Below are 13,553 nucleotides of genomic sequence, written 5' to 3'. Positions count from 1 at the left end.
GTCTATTTTTCTCAGATTATCTAGCAATGTGCAATAAAAACAATTTGGACATCTAGTTCTTGTTTTTTGTACGTCTTAAATTTTTTCCGTTTCTTGCGAATGTGTTTACTTGTAAACAGATATTTTTCTATTAAAATACATTTTTAAACACTCGTTTATTTTAATTATTTTTCTACTTTCTGCTTTCAACTTATTATAAATAGCTTTTAATTTATTATTTTCTCGCCGAAGAATGAAAAAGAGGAGGCTGGTCAGATTTTATGAAATATGATTTCCGACGATTCCTTACTTTATTAAAGCAATGAATCAGAATCAAGGTAAGTCCGCAGACCAAATTAGCAAGGGCAGGAAGAACTAAAAACCTGCTCCAGAAAGAAAAAATAATAATTCTCAAGGACAGTAACTCTTATGCGGTGGGGGTAACCTAAAATGTAATATTATGATGAAGAAACGACTTAACAAAATTGCCAATAATTCGGTAGAGAGATAATTTCAGAAATCAAAAATATTTGCTCACATGGTAATTTTACACAGTACACATGATGCACATAATGAAAAGGGTCAGTCTGCGACATGATTCAAAGCGAATGCAATTTTTCTTCGAGGTGTTAAACGTCTCATTAGTGATGGCAGCGACTGAAAAAAATGAAGAAAACGGCGAGTAGTGCGCATGGGCCAGGTCACAAGTTAGACCTTGGAACTTTCTAGACAGTTATCCGGTGCAATGATGAATTCACATCATACTGTCGATGGCAGTTGCAATCCTGAAAAGAGTAAGCCACACAGTACTAACAGGTCATGTATTCCTGATACAGATTTCGCATTTTGAGTAGCACTCCTTTCACATAATTATAATAAGAGGTGGTAAGTCTTGGCTTAATCCAACAAGTCAATGAAATACCTCACTGCATATGTGGCTTAAATTCATTTAAATTTATATCCATTCTGAAACTACTATTTTCAAAATAATACTTATTTTAAAAAAACAAAAGCACATCCATAATCGATTACAAAGTGTATTGTTATAGGGCACTCATTTTAATAGTTTGTCTTAATTCTACCATGTTTGGTAATATTAAGGAAAACTCTAACTTTAACTTCCCAGTGTGTTTCCAAAATCGGTACAGAAGGGTGAAATCAACTGTTCTGGCAGTTTTAGCTCAGCTAAGTTCCAGTAAAAATCTAAAGACCAAACAAAAATATCCCTCGATCCATTTTACATATTTATAGGGTCCCCGTGGGGCCGAATGCTCTAATGTGCTACATATCACTGCCATGTCACCTCTGTGTGCGTAGGTTAGAGTCTCGGACTTGGCCAATGTGGGTATGTGAGAAAGCTTGCCAGTCGGTTCCGGTGGGTCGAATGTTCTTACCAGGGTTTTCCCTGGTTCTTCCTCCATCAATTATGCTCGCAGCCATGTTATAGCCTATCGTGTGATGAAAACTGGAGTTAAATCCACAATAGCACTGTTGAGTCTTCTTGGAATATAAGCAAGAAACACTGGTTACTATGAACACATTGAATTCTGAAATTTATATGAGTCTGTTAAGTAATTGTTAAATACTGACTGTTTAAGTATATCTTCACTCTCGACACATTACCAACCATTGGCAGACGACACTGTATTTTGTTGGTCATTTTCCGTTATAAATGTTTTCGTTAAGATATGCTATCAATGATAATAGCGTTTTATTGTTCAGGATTTATGTCTTCTTATCAGATTAACGTTTCCACATAGAGATGATACTTTAACCGAACGATCATCAAAATAGACGTCTGCTTTGCATTGCTGTAATTCAATCCATTGAAAAATCTTTTACTACTGGATTTATCAAATTCCCTTTTTTAAATTAAATTATCACTTTGAAATCATAAATGTATGGACCATCTATTTCCTAATGTTGTATCAGCTGGATGTTGAAATAATGTACACGACACACGTCTTATACCACGATTTAGTATAACCTCAAAAACTTCAAAACACAATACCTGAGGCAACACGTCGTATCACGCTAAATGTTTTTACTTTCAAACCCCCTGACATGGTTGTGTTTGTAAATATAATCTGTAAAACAACATAAATTAAAAATAAAGAAACACCACTTCAATAAATGCCTGTCACATGTAGCATGTATAAAGCATAAACAGTCCTGCTTAGAGCTCGTATAAACTATCCTTGGGGTAGTTTATACGGTTACTTTATCATCATCTTTATTTCCTTCCATAGAAGGTTGTATTATATAAGAATAAATCATCTGAATACAATCAATAAATAAGTATAAAAAAAATTAATATTAGAAGACACATTCTTACAGTATATCAATCAACAGTGTTCGTCAGCTGCATAAGTTGCAACCGTCCTGTAGACCCCGATTAATTCTCTCTCTATAAATTCATAAAAGTTTCCGTCAAAACTATGGCTAAAATTTGGCGTGTGACTGTCCTCATAGTATCTGGCAAAACCATTTGCGATGGAATCATCATCACGGACACAAACTGTATTAATTGATAGTTCCTGATAAACACTTATATTGTTCCCTCTCTTAACATTGCTCATTTTCCAAAAGTGTCTTACATCGCATTCATGTGCTTTTTCAATTTCTTCATATACCTCCCCCATATATATTTCCACAGCCAGTTTTTGAAGGTTTCTAAAGTCTCTTTTATCTATATATTTTCTGTAAGAATTATATTGACTACCCCTCGGTCTTCCCTCATTTATCCAAATATAACTAGCTTGTCTTTGAAGTTTATGTGCTTCTTTGAGTTCATTTGACCAATATGGTTTGGCATGATAATTGAATTTAGACTTTGGAAGTGCGATGTCGCTTGACTGCTGTATTGTGTTAGCAATGTGCCCGTAAAATTTATCAACATCATCCGAAATAGTATCTATATCAAACGTTTTCAGACAATGGTCCAGCTCAGTTTGATAGTTTTTCAAGATATCGGCGTCTAATTTATTCCAAGCTATGTTATTTCTCTTCATAGACTGTCTGAAGTCTCTCCCACAGGTCACTGTACGAAGGGAAGTAAGGATAGGGAGGTGGTCAGATATCACGTGCTCTTCGTGATCTAAAACAATGTGCACACCCCGTATGCATTGATCCGACAGTACAAAATGATAAATCATCGTTCTTGCTGGGATGAATGTATAATGGAAACCAGTGCATATTATTAAATGTCCAGCCCTCACTAGATTATTATATCGAATGAACTCATGAAATATCCTATCTTTATAATCTCTGAAAGTGTCTTGTTCAGCTACTGCATTGAAATCACCAGTAAAATTTGAATTCTATGCCAACAACTCTGTCACTATTAACATCATCTATGAAGTAAGCATATCTCATGAGAGAAGATTGCAACTCCTCCTTTACCACATTTTTTTAACGTGCTATTAGAGGAAATATCCTCAACCTTAGCAATGCATTTATAATCAGAACGAAAAGAATCGCAAAATGGAAGTATGTGCTGTAATAGTTTATGTTCAATTATGCAAACTACGTCAACATTATATTTATCCAGCATTGCTCCATAGCTAAGAACAGAGGACATAATTCCTCTAACATTCCAGCTCAGTATATGAAGATTCATATTAACTTGCAATATAGGCATATTAATACGTATGCATTGTGAAAGCAGGACTAAAATGACAAAGATGACAAAACACATTAACTTACGACAGTACATAATGGCAAATTTATGAACAATTGACTATGTTAACCTAGTCATGGAGTATCGCATCCTGCACCTTCATTTGCCTCCTGATCGCGATCCTTAAACCTGTCTCGCCTGGGCTGATTCCCATACCACATTCTTACATAAACACCTTTTGGCCGTGTGACATCATTTTTAACAGTGTTGCAGTCTGAGTTTATATACAGTCAGCTTGGCCGATAGACAGTTATGTCTACTGTGGATAAACTTTATGGTTAACGGCTCTATATCGTATTCTTTCAAGAATTTGCTGAGGCCACCCACATAAAAGTGCCTTGTTCTACGTCTAACGATACCTTCAGATACAACATTCTCATCATTGTCATCAACATCCTCATGTCCAACAATACTCTCTGAGCCGATTTCTAAACTTGATTTACCAAACGGTCTGTCTTTCTACCTGACCCCCAATGACCGTAGGTATCTTGCTAGGAGATGTTTTCAAGTCAATACCTTTCACATTACTGTTGCTAGCAATCAGATGCCTAACATGCTCTGTCCTGGTCGAAGTACCCTGTTCAGAAAGCCGTTCGGTGTGGGCTAACGGTTTATTTTGATTCCGAATGGGTGTGTGCACGACATTTTTCACATCAGGTTGAACAATGGCTTTAGAAATCTGTGTGATATTTCCATCGAAGGGGGCGATATGTCTTCTATCTACAGTCTGCGAAATTATGTCCGAGCTTTTTGAAACCAGAGTTTGCAGAACACTGACCCCCCTTTTTCCAAAGCTGGTTTGGCCGTTACACTGGTTTGCGACTCCACTGTCGTTGTGCCTGGGGTAGATTCGTCAGCCTCAAGCGACACGGGAGACACATAGTTTGACACGGAAGTTCTTTTCTGAGATTCACTTGATAGGCAGCAGTGTGCATCTCAACCAGTTTTGTTAGAATCAATCAAGACGGGAGATAAACAGTTATACACAGAAATCTTGTTCTGAGCTGCAATTGATGGAGAGCGTTAATCACCACATCCATTGGCACTACATGCTAGGTTACTTACGCCTGGACTAAACGTGCGAACGACATCCGCATAAGACATGGGTTTACTCAAAGATTTCATCAGCTCAACTCTGAGTTGCTCGGTGATGGTGTGTATAGTTTCATTTTCTTTCACCAACAAGCTTTGAGTAGTTTTCAGTGGCTTAATCTCATTACGGAGCAGTTCAGTTGTTTGAGATTGTGCCTGTACCTTATCGTTTACATCAGCACGGAAGGTCATTCGTTGTTACCAGTGTGATTTGGGTTGCCTTCAGAGACATCATCTCTTCTCTGAGCAAGACAACAGTTTGTTGTAGATTACCGCAATCACTCTTGATTTCAGCTAGCGAGAGTCATACTGAATGAATCATTTGTTCTGCTTACCCTGAGCTATGCTGATCGTCCTGTTCACAATGTTCAGCTTGTACATTAGGTTTTGATTTCTTCTTGCTAAAAATAGAATCAATCTCGCAAGGATCCCCTTTTATAAACATAGCTAAAGAATAACAATCCCTTGCATATTTTATTAAACTACTTAAACCATTTCTGTTCTTTATAACAACCAAATATCCAGACGGACAGCCAGGAAAACCTCGTGCTCTACTAAATAAGACTGACCTATACCAGGTTACAATATTTTCATTATTGTGTGCAACCTCTAGCAATTTCGCAATATACACGTCTCTGGGTAGATTATCTAATTCCTGATCAGGTCTTCTAATATAGTCCTGATTGGGAACCTGAGATATGGCATCTTTATATGTTGGGCTGTTACAACGGTGACATGAATCTTGGGCATCTCTGTCCAAACATGTATTGACGACATTCTGCGTACTCATGTACTGGGGTTGTGAGCATAGATCTGCCTTGTTTGCACTGTCAGGATCATCACTCACCAAATCTGCATCATAAAATGCATTTAAACTGCAATTACCATTTACAGTACAATCACCTTCATTTGCGGTTTCCAATTCAGTATATTTCTTCCCGGAGCTAGTCTCATAAACAGAATTATCCATGAATTGCACATGAGCATTGTACTGTAATTTGAACAATCGGCCATATTGTCACACACAATCATCCCGGAATGTACGACGTTTGTCGAAACAGTAGTACCGCTTGTATGTAACAGTTGATTTATGTTGATTAAGGATGAACACACGTACTGGACAGAGACATGTATTACTGCTGTGTTACCTGTAAAGCCCCCATGAACTTACAATATGTCCCCTTCAAATGAAATCATCAGACCCAAACGAAATGTATATTATATTTATTGATTGAGAGAATCACATCTCATTTTCAGACTGCATTAGGTTTAGTTCTGACAATGTTAAAGTTATGTTTGTGAAGAGCATCGCATATTTGAAATGGAATCGTTCAGAGAATCCAACAAGGACGTTTGAACAACAGTACCATAAAGTCTATAGTGCGTGCAAAGATGAACACTAATGACACGTTCATTATCTTCAAACCCGCTACTGATCTACCGATAGCAGAAAGGACTACATGTAATCTCTCATATATCTGACCATCTAATGGATTTTAAAGACATAAACTTGGTGTATGGTTTTATTTCATGTTAGTGTGCTTGTGATTATGTATTTGCAAATATGTGTTTGTTTATCGTGATGATATTTGGCAATACTAAGTCTAACAACTACAGGATTCTTGAAAAACAAGTTATTTTTTCATTCAGATTTCAATTTCAAATCATTTTCATGGTACATATGAAAATATAGCTTATCATCATTTGAATGACGTAACTTTTTACGGTCATGCAGAATGACTCCCCTGGAACCTAAAGACACTTTTTTAGTCTCAAGGAAACCCAAATACTGTCTCGAATTATGACAAGTATGTTGACATCCGGTTCCAGACTGCACCACTACCATATTTATTTTTTAAAATCTAAAGCACAAAGCCAACTTTGGTTCCTAATCTAGCTTTTACTTATAAAATCTAGTAGCCACTTTGGTGTCTCATACGCCAGAGGTTCTCAAATTGTGGTATTCGTATCGCAGGTGGTCTGCAGAAAGATTTATAATAGTTAATCAACGTTACAATCAGATCATTAAATGGTCTGCTGAGACCCTCGATAATCATTGTGTGGTCCACTGAGACCCATAGCAATGTTCAAGTTTCCCTCCTCCCCCCCCCCAAAAAAAAAACAACAATATATTGAGAACCAGTGACACAAACCATTTTCAGAAACCACTTAATCACGTTTCTGTGCACGGCTGGTTTTGGAAAATATGATTATTTAAATATGTGATTATGTGAATCATCATTTTAAAAAAGGATTATATTGAAAAAAGGACATTTTCTGCCCCCTCTCCAAATGTCCTTATATGATGTCTACTGTACACATGAGGTGGTTAACATTTATTTCTGACATCAATTTTGCGTTTACTTGTCCGTTGTCACGGTTACAGGGTGTCAAAACACTATCAAAAAAAGACATGAAAAGTTCTCATCTTTTCCATTTACTTCTCATAGATACTGCTTTACCATGAGCTATTCGCTCAGTTTCAAATTTGCAATATGCTTTTTATTATTTTAGAGGTTATAAAGCTCTATATATAAAGTTTAGTTTCTAAAACTATTCCAAAATATACCTTAGATAAAAATAGAATATCGAACTTAACACGTCAACTGGAAACTGTTTCTAAAATACGTTGACAAAAAGGTACATAATCATAAGATACAAAAACTTTCCTCAATAATATATTATTTAATATTATTGAATGACGTTTAATATTATTGAATTATTTAAATGATTGTTTGATGTTATTGTAATATGACTGTAAAGGATGCGTTAACAGGGGCCTGTACGTTCGCTTTTTCGCCAAATACATGGGTTTCCTTCCTTCACTGGAAACGACAAATGTTCTTTAAATATTTATGTACTTTCATCCTTATATTTTCATGGCTATAACACACACACACACACACTACTGTGTTTCTTTCTTTAGAAGAAGAAGACAAAAATTGTCCTCCACACCCCTTGAGGTAGCCTAGTCAAACTATGATCTATTTATAAACTATATACTCTTCCATAAAGATGTAATATGAACATTAATAATAAAGAAAACACCGCTGGTTCAGCACTTTTAATGAGTTTCTGAAAATGTGAAATACGTTTTAGAAGTAATGGCATTAGAGAATACAGGAAAGAAACAGACTATAGGTATTGTAATCTCTAGACCTTTTGCGTCTATTTTTAAACCAACGCGGGAATACCGTATTGCAGTCTGCATACAGTTGTCAGTGAAATGAGAGGATGTACGCGTTTATAAAGAACATACACCTATAATGAACAAATGGAAACACAATCATTTTATTATTCGTTTTGCAAATGCTATTTACTAGCATCTGGAGTCTGCAGAGATGGTGATTTACATCGTGCAAGATTCATGGATTTATATAATGAATGCAACTTTCAAGGAATGTTTGGGAACATGGTTGCACATCAACTTTGATGAAAAACGAGTCCAAGTAAGTATTTTTCTACCTTGCCGTTGTTTAAGGTAACTATATATGACTACTCTCTCTCTCTCTCTCTCTCTCTCTGTGCACATGTAGGCATATATTCAATTCTTTGTGGTGGCTCAAAACTGGGGCCCTCAATGGGGCCAATGAAGAAATTAAAAAACGTAAAGAAAAGTTTTAACGAATAAAATATCATTATATGAATATGTGTTCATATATACCATTAAGTAAAATAGTCTCATTATTACATTGACTATTATAATTTGACAGAGGTTTCGAAGGCAAATTTTGCGCATAAATATTTTGAAGTACTGTATACTATACATGTAGGCCGACATGCTTGTCCGTATTTCTACGCAAAAATCATGCGAATATCTCGTCGTAAGGCCTTCTATATAAGGGGCCATCCATCTTGCAAAGCTTGACCCCTCCCCACCCCCACCCCCCGTACACATGCGTACTTTTTACACACACTCCACCTGCGTACGTACGCTTGATGCACCCCCTCCCCGAATTCTATTGAACGGCCTATATTTAATCCATGCAGAAACCATGAAGAATTAATAATACTAACGTGTTAATAAAACAGATAGTCCACCGCCGTTGAATGTCTGGCTGCATCAAAAAAATTAGCGGGTCCTACTAAATACTGCTATGCCCTACAAAGCCACACAAAGCCCCAAAAAGCCATGCAAAGTATAAACAAAAATGTCTATTTATATTGATGAATAAATTGACCAAGCCGAAAGACTAGTTTTCAACATGTTTATGCAGAGTTAAATAACCGAAAATTGGGCGACAGAGTTCAAATTCGAAATCGAATAATGACAAACTAATAGCAAAGTCTGACAAAACTGTTTATTACTTTATAAATTGTTCATGTAACTTATCATCGAAAGAAAATGCAATTTTTTTTCAATATATCCTAATCACAGAGAGCTAGACAAAGTCATATAAAGCGTAACAAATCTTCACAAAGCCTGACAGTTATAAGTCATAGTAGACAAGTGTATTTATATTGTAAATTATACTGACGAATAAATTAACCAAACTGAAGGATTAGTTTTCAACATAATTATGCCGAATTGAATAATAAGAAAATCGTATATAAAATGTTTTTTTTATTTGATAAATTGATCATTTGATTGATTATCGAAAGAAAATGTAACATTTCAATATGTCCTAATATACAACGCCTGAAAAAGTCATCAAAAATTCTCGACGAAGCCACACAAAGCCTGATAGAGTCGTGCGAAGTCATATAAGAAAAATGTATATTTATAAATTATATTGACGAATAAATTAACCAAAGGGAATGACTAGTTTTCAACATAATTATGAATAATGATAAAGTCTGAAAAAATATTTGAAATGTTTGTTATTTTAAAAACTGTTCATTCGACTGATTATCGAAACATAGGTTAACAAACTCAACAAACCTTTCTGTTTCATAAGAAAGACAAAACATCCAATAACTCGTCGGCGACATTATGTGAGCTTCCTTTGGTTATCATCTCCACTTCTATTTCTGCTTTAATGTTCTGACACTGTCTGAGATCACGCGGATAATTTAAAGATAAATTATGGGATGGATCAGTCATCCTGGCGTACACATCAGTCGGTTTCTGCTGCTCTGTAAGTTCTCTAATTCTATCCATAACCTGTGGATTCGTTCTTTCTTTGACCACTACAAAATGCGTAAATTGAAGTGGTACTGTCAGGTCTAAAGATCATCTGGACTGGCAAAAACAATTTTACAAGGCACAGTGCGAGGGTGCAGAAGAAGAGGCAGACAGAAAAAGAGGTGGGAAGACAACATTAAGGAGTGGACCGGCATTTCGCGATTCCCAAAGGGCAGTAGAGAACAGGGAAAGATGGAGAGAGCTGGTTGTAAAGTCAACTGTGGTGGCCCAACGACCTCTTGGATTAAGGGTTTGATGATGATGATCGGTTGTTAATCAGTTGTTACTTGGCTTCGATTGCAATTGAGGACATGATTCCCACTGTCTGGGAATGGTTTCTAATTTCAGTAATTATTAGGAACATCACTGATGTAGTAAGCATGTTTATAACTTTTGTGTCAGTCTAAAACCGATTTTTCTTCATTTGGAAGAGTGCATCGGAAAATGTGATAGTCATTCAGTATGAAAAAATTGAATATTAATAAACTTGTATGCTACTTTTACTATCTAATTATGGAAGAATAACCGCTTAATAAAACTGGTTCCAATACCATTATTTTCTAATGCAGACATGATTGGCCACCCTTGTATTGTTCCATTTTATATCGATAACATAATGATTAAAAAAATTTCAAATTGTGCATTATTTTTGTTGGTTTCAAAAGCTGAGCAGTTACTAATTTATTTCAAAACTGAAAATTGACAGCTGTTTATATTGTATGGACATTACTTCTTGAAAAGAAAGAAGAAAAAGGAGAGTTTTACGGATTCGAACTTCGTGCTAATGCTATACCATTTGAACTATTAAAGCTTGCGTTGTTCAATCTGCATAGCATGCAGATAACACATTTCTTCAAAGCAGATTTATATACCTACAGACTATCCTTTGTTATTTGCTCAGTTAATGCTTTAGTTTTAAAGAATTAATATTGTTACTATATGAAGAAAGACCTACTTACTAAAATTTAATGAAAAAATACGCTGGTTATAACTGTTATTTCCATCAAGAAATTGACATATTCATTTAAAGATTACGTGTACGGAATTGCACTGTAATCTTGGCATCCGTCCGTCTACGAGAGACGATGGCATAGCTCCAAAGTACGCTTTTGCTTATCCTTCTTTTTAGCTCTCTTTTCAACTTGCTTTATTCTTCTCTTTTTCTCTGCGTTTTGCACTCCCTGCCTGACAGCTAGACGCCAGCTGGAATAATGAGTGAATTAAATGTAGCAAACGGTATCGTGATGGAAATGAAGAAAACATTGTTATTTATGTATAAAATAAATAATGTATATGTACTTATCCTATTATTTACAGCACGTTTTTGCAAAAACTTGACAACGTAAAATTACAATTCAATTTAATGTTAATGTTTACTCCACGTAGTCTTTGTTTACATATAGTTCCAAATGCCCCTTCAGCGCCTATTCTAAAAATCGTGTTTCCAAGGCAATTTAGCAAGAATGAAGAGAGAGAGAGAGAGAAGACACTCAAGCTACGATTGATGACCCGAAAGAGGTTGGAGAGAGAGAGAGAGAGAGAGAGAGATGAATGGATAAAATTGTTTTTATAATATCTGAATAGTTATTATTCCCGGATTTGTTTAAAAATATAGTAATGAAGGAAATAATGTAGCGCACTCTACAAATGCGGGTCTGATTGCTCACGCGTAGCGATACGTAGGCAGCTACCGTGCAACAGGGAAAACAACGACACTGATACATTGACTACAAAATTCAAGAATCTTTTTTAGATTTTAGTGATTAGCGCAACCGTGCTGACATAAGTTAATATGAGAACCCAAACAGTTTCATACAAAAAAATAATCAGTGTAAATACCTTGTTTGAGCAATACTGCGCTTAGATGTTATTTCTCGTTTCAAGTTGCTCAAATGTAGCAATTTCTCTTAAATTTCCCATACCAGCCCATGTTCTGAAGTCGTGTTTAGGTATGAAAAATAAATTTATTTACATATTTAATGCAGAATATGGTGATGTATACATCGAATAATACAAGGAGACACAGAGTTGTGATATTTACAAGAATATTTCTCCCATAAACGGGGTCCGAAAATGGCCCTTATTCAATATAATCCTTTTCACTTCCTATTAAAACTGCTATTATCCTTGCAGTTTTAGCGTGCATTGTTTATCATATCTCTGCCTGGGCAGTTACAAGGCCGAAAACTATGTGGAGCTGGTGGAGACTCTGGTGAAGAACTACGGCACAATTGGTTGAAGTTGTCCCTCAAAGTCCATATATTTGATGATCATCTTGATAAATTCAAGAAGAACATGGGAGCGTACCAGGAGGAGCAAGGCGAGCACTTCCATCAGGATATACTGGACTTTGAACTCCGCTGTCAAGGACAGTATAACGAGAACATGACGGGAGACTACATTTGGGGGCTGATTAGTGGAAGTGATTTACAGTATAATCGTAAATCGCTAAAACCTACTCACTTCTCAATCTTTGTGGCCATTTTTGCATTACTTTAGTAAAAATACATGTTAATTTTTATTCATATTTTGTTAGTTTTTTTCTTCTGATTTTATGTGAACGAAAAGACACAAATTCGCCCGTTTTCGGATTGGAAATAGCTGCATATCAAAATCTAATTGTCCTGGTCACAACATCAAAGTTTGTGGGGAATAATAGCCATTTTCTATACTTTTGAAACATAAGTAATTACGAAATAACACTTAATACCTAGGAACAAAAAAGATAATAAATTTGTTACTACAGTGTCATTTGAACGTATGACTATGTGAATCATGATTGTTGAAACACTTAAGATGGTTATCATCTGCTATTTAACATTGCTTTAATTATCAGACCTGTTTTATTTGTTATTCCATACATTAATTAGCAAATTTCATATTTTTACATTTCAAGCACATCCATTTCTTTGGGAAAAAGTGCCTAAAAGTTAAACAATCGATTGTTTTGATAATAAATAATAATATATTGTGCTGTTTTGTGCTATTATAATTAAAATAGCGTTTGTCTTGAAAGCATCATTTTATTGGCACTACAAAACCCCACCTACCCACAATCTGATGAATCTTAGCGTTTTGAGCAGCAACTTACGTGATAATATATGGCCAATTTTGCTGTGCAACTTAAGTGATAATCTATTGCCAAATAGTTTCTGTGCAACTTAATTGATAATCCATTGCGAAACAATGCTGCAACAATGTGAATTTTGAAAGGTGGCAGCACACAACTGTGTGACTCTTGTCACAGTCAGCTTAACACGTAACAATTACTATTGACGTGGGAGCTAGACCCGCAATAAATCGCAAGCCTACTATGAATTTAATGTTTCTGCAGGAGTATGATTTATTTTTAATTCAGACAGTGCTTAGAGACAAATAGATGAGGCAAGGTTAATGTGGGTACGTAGCGAAAACGTGACAAATCTAGAGAAAATTTGTGCTTTTTGAAATTAGTGTCATAAAATGAGATTTTCCAGAAATAGTTATTAAGAGAGCGCGGAATAATATGTGTTACTTAAACCTGGAGTGGGTTGCTTTTTGGCGTTAGATAAAGTTAATCCGGACTGGCTAAGCTAAATAAAGGGTGTTTGTTTCCCAAACGAATTTCAATGCTTTAAGTATGATCCCTCGCGAAATTAGTCAAAAATTCTACGTGAAGGCAAGAAGTTGACTGCTAGA

The sequence above is a fragment of the Sinohyriopsis cumingii genome, chromosome 4, assembly GCF_028554795.1.
Source record: "Sinohyriopsis cumingii isolate HCF-2022 chromosome 4, ASM2855479v2, whole genome shotgun sequence".
Classification (NCBI taxonomy): domain Eukaryota; kingdom Metazoa; phylum Mollusca; class Bivalvia; order Unionida; family Unionidae; genus Sinohyriopsis; species Sinohyriopsis cumingii.
Note: the sequence above shows the minus strand (reverse complement) of the source record.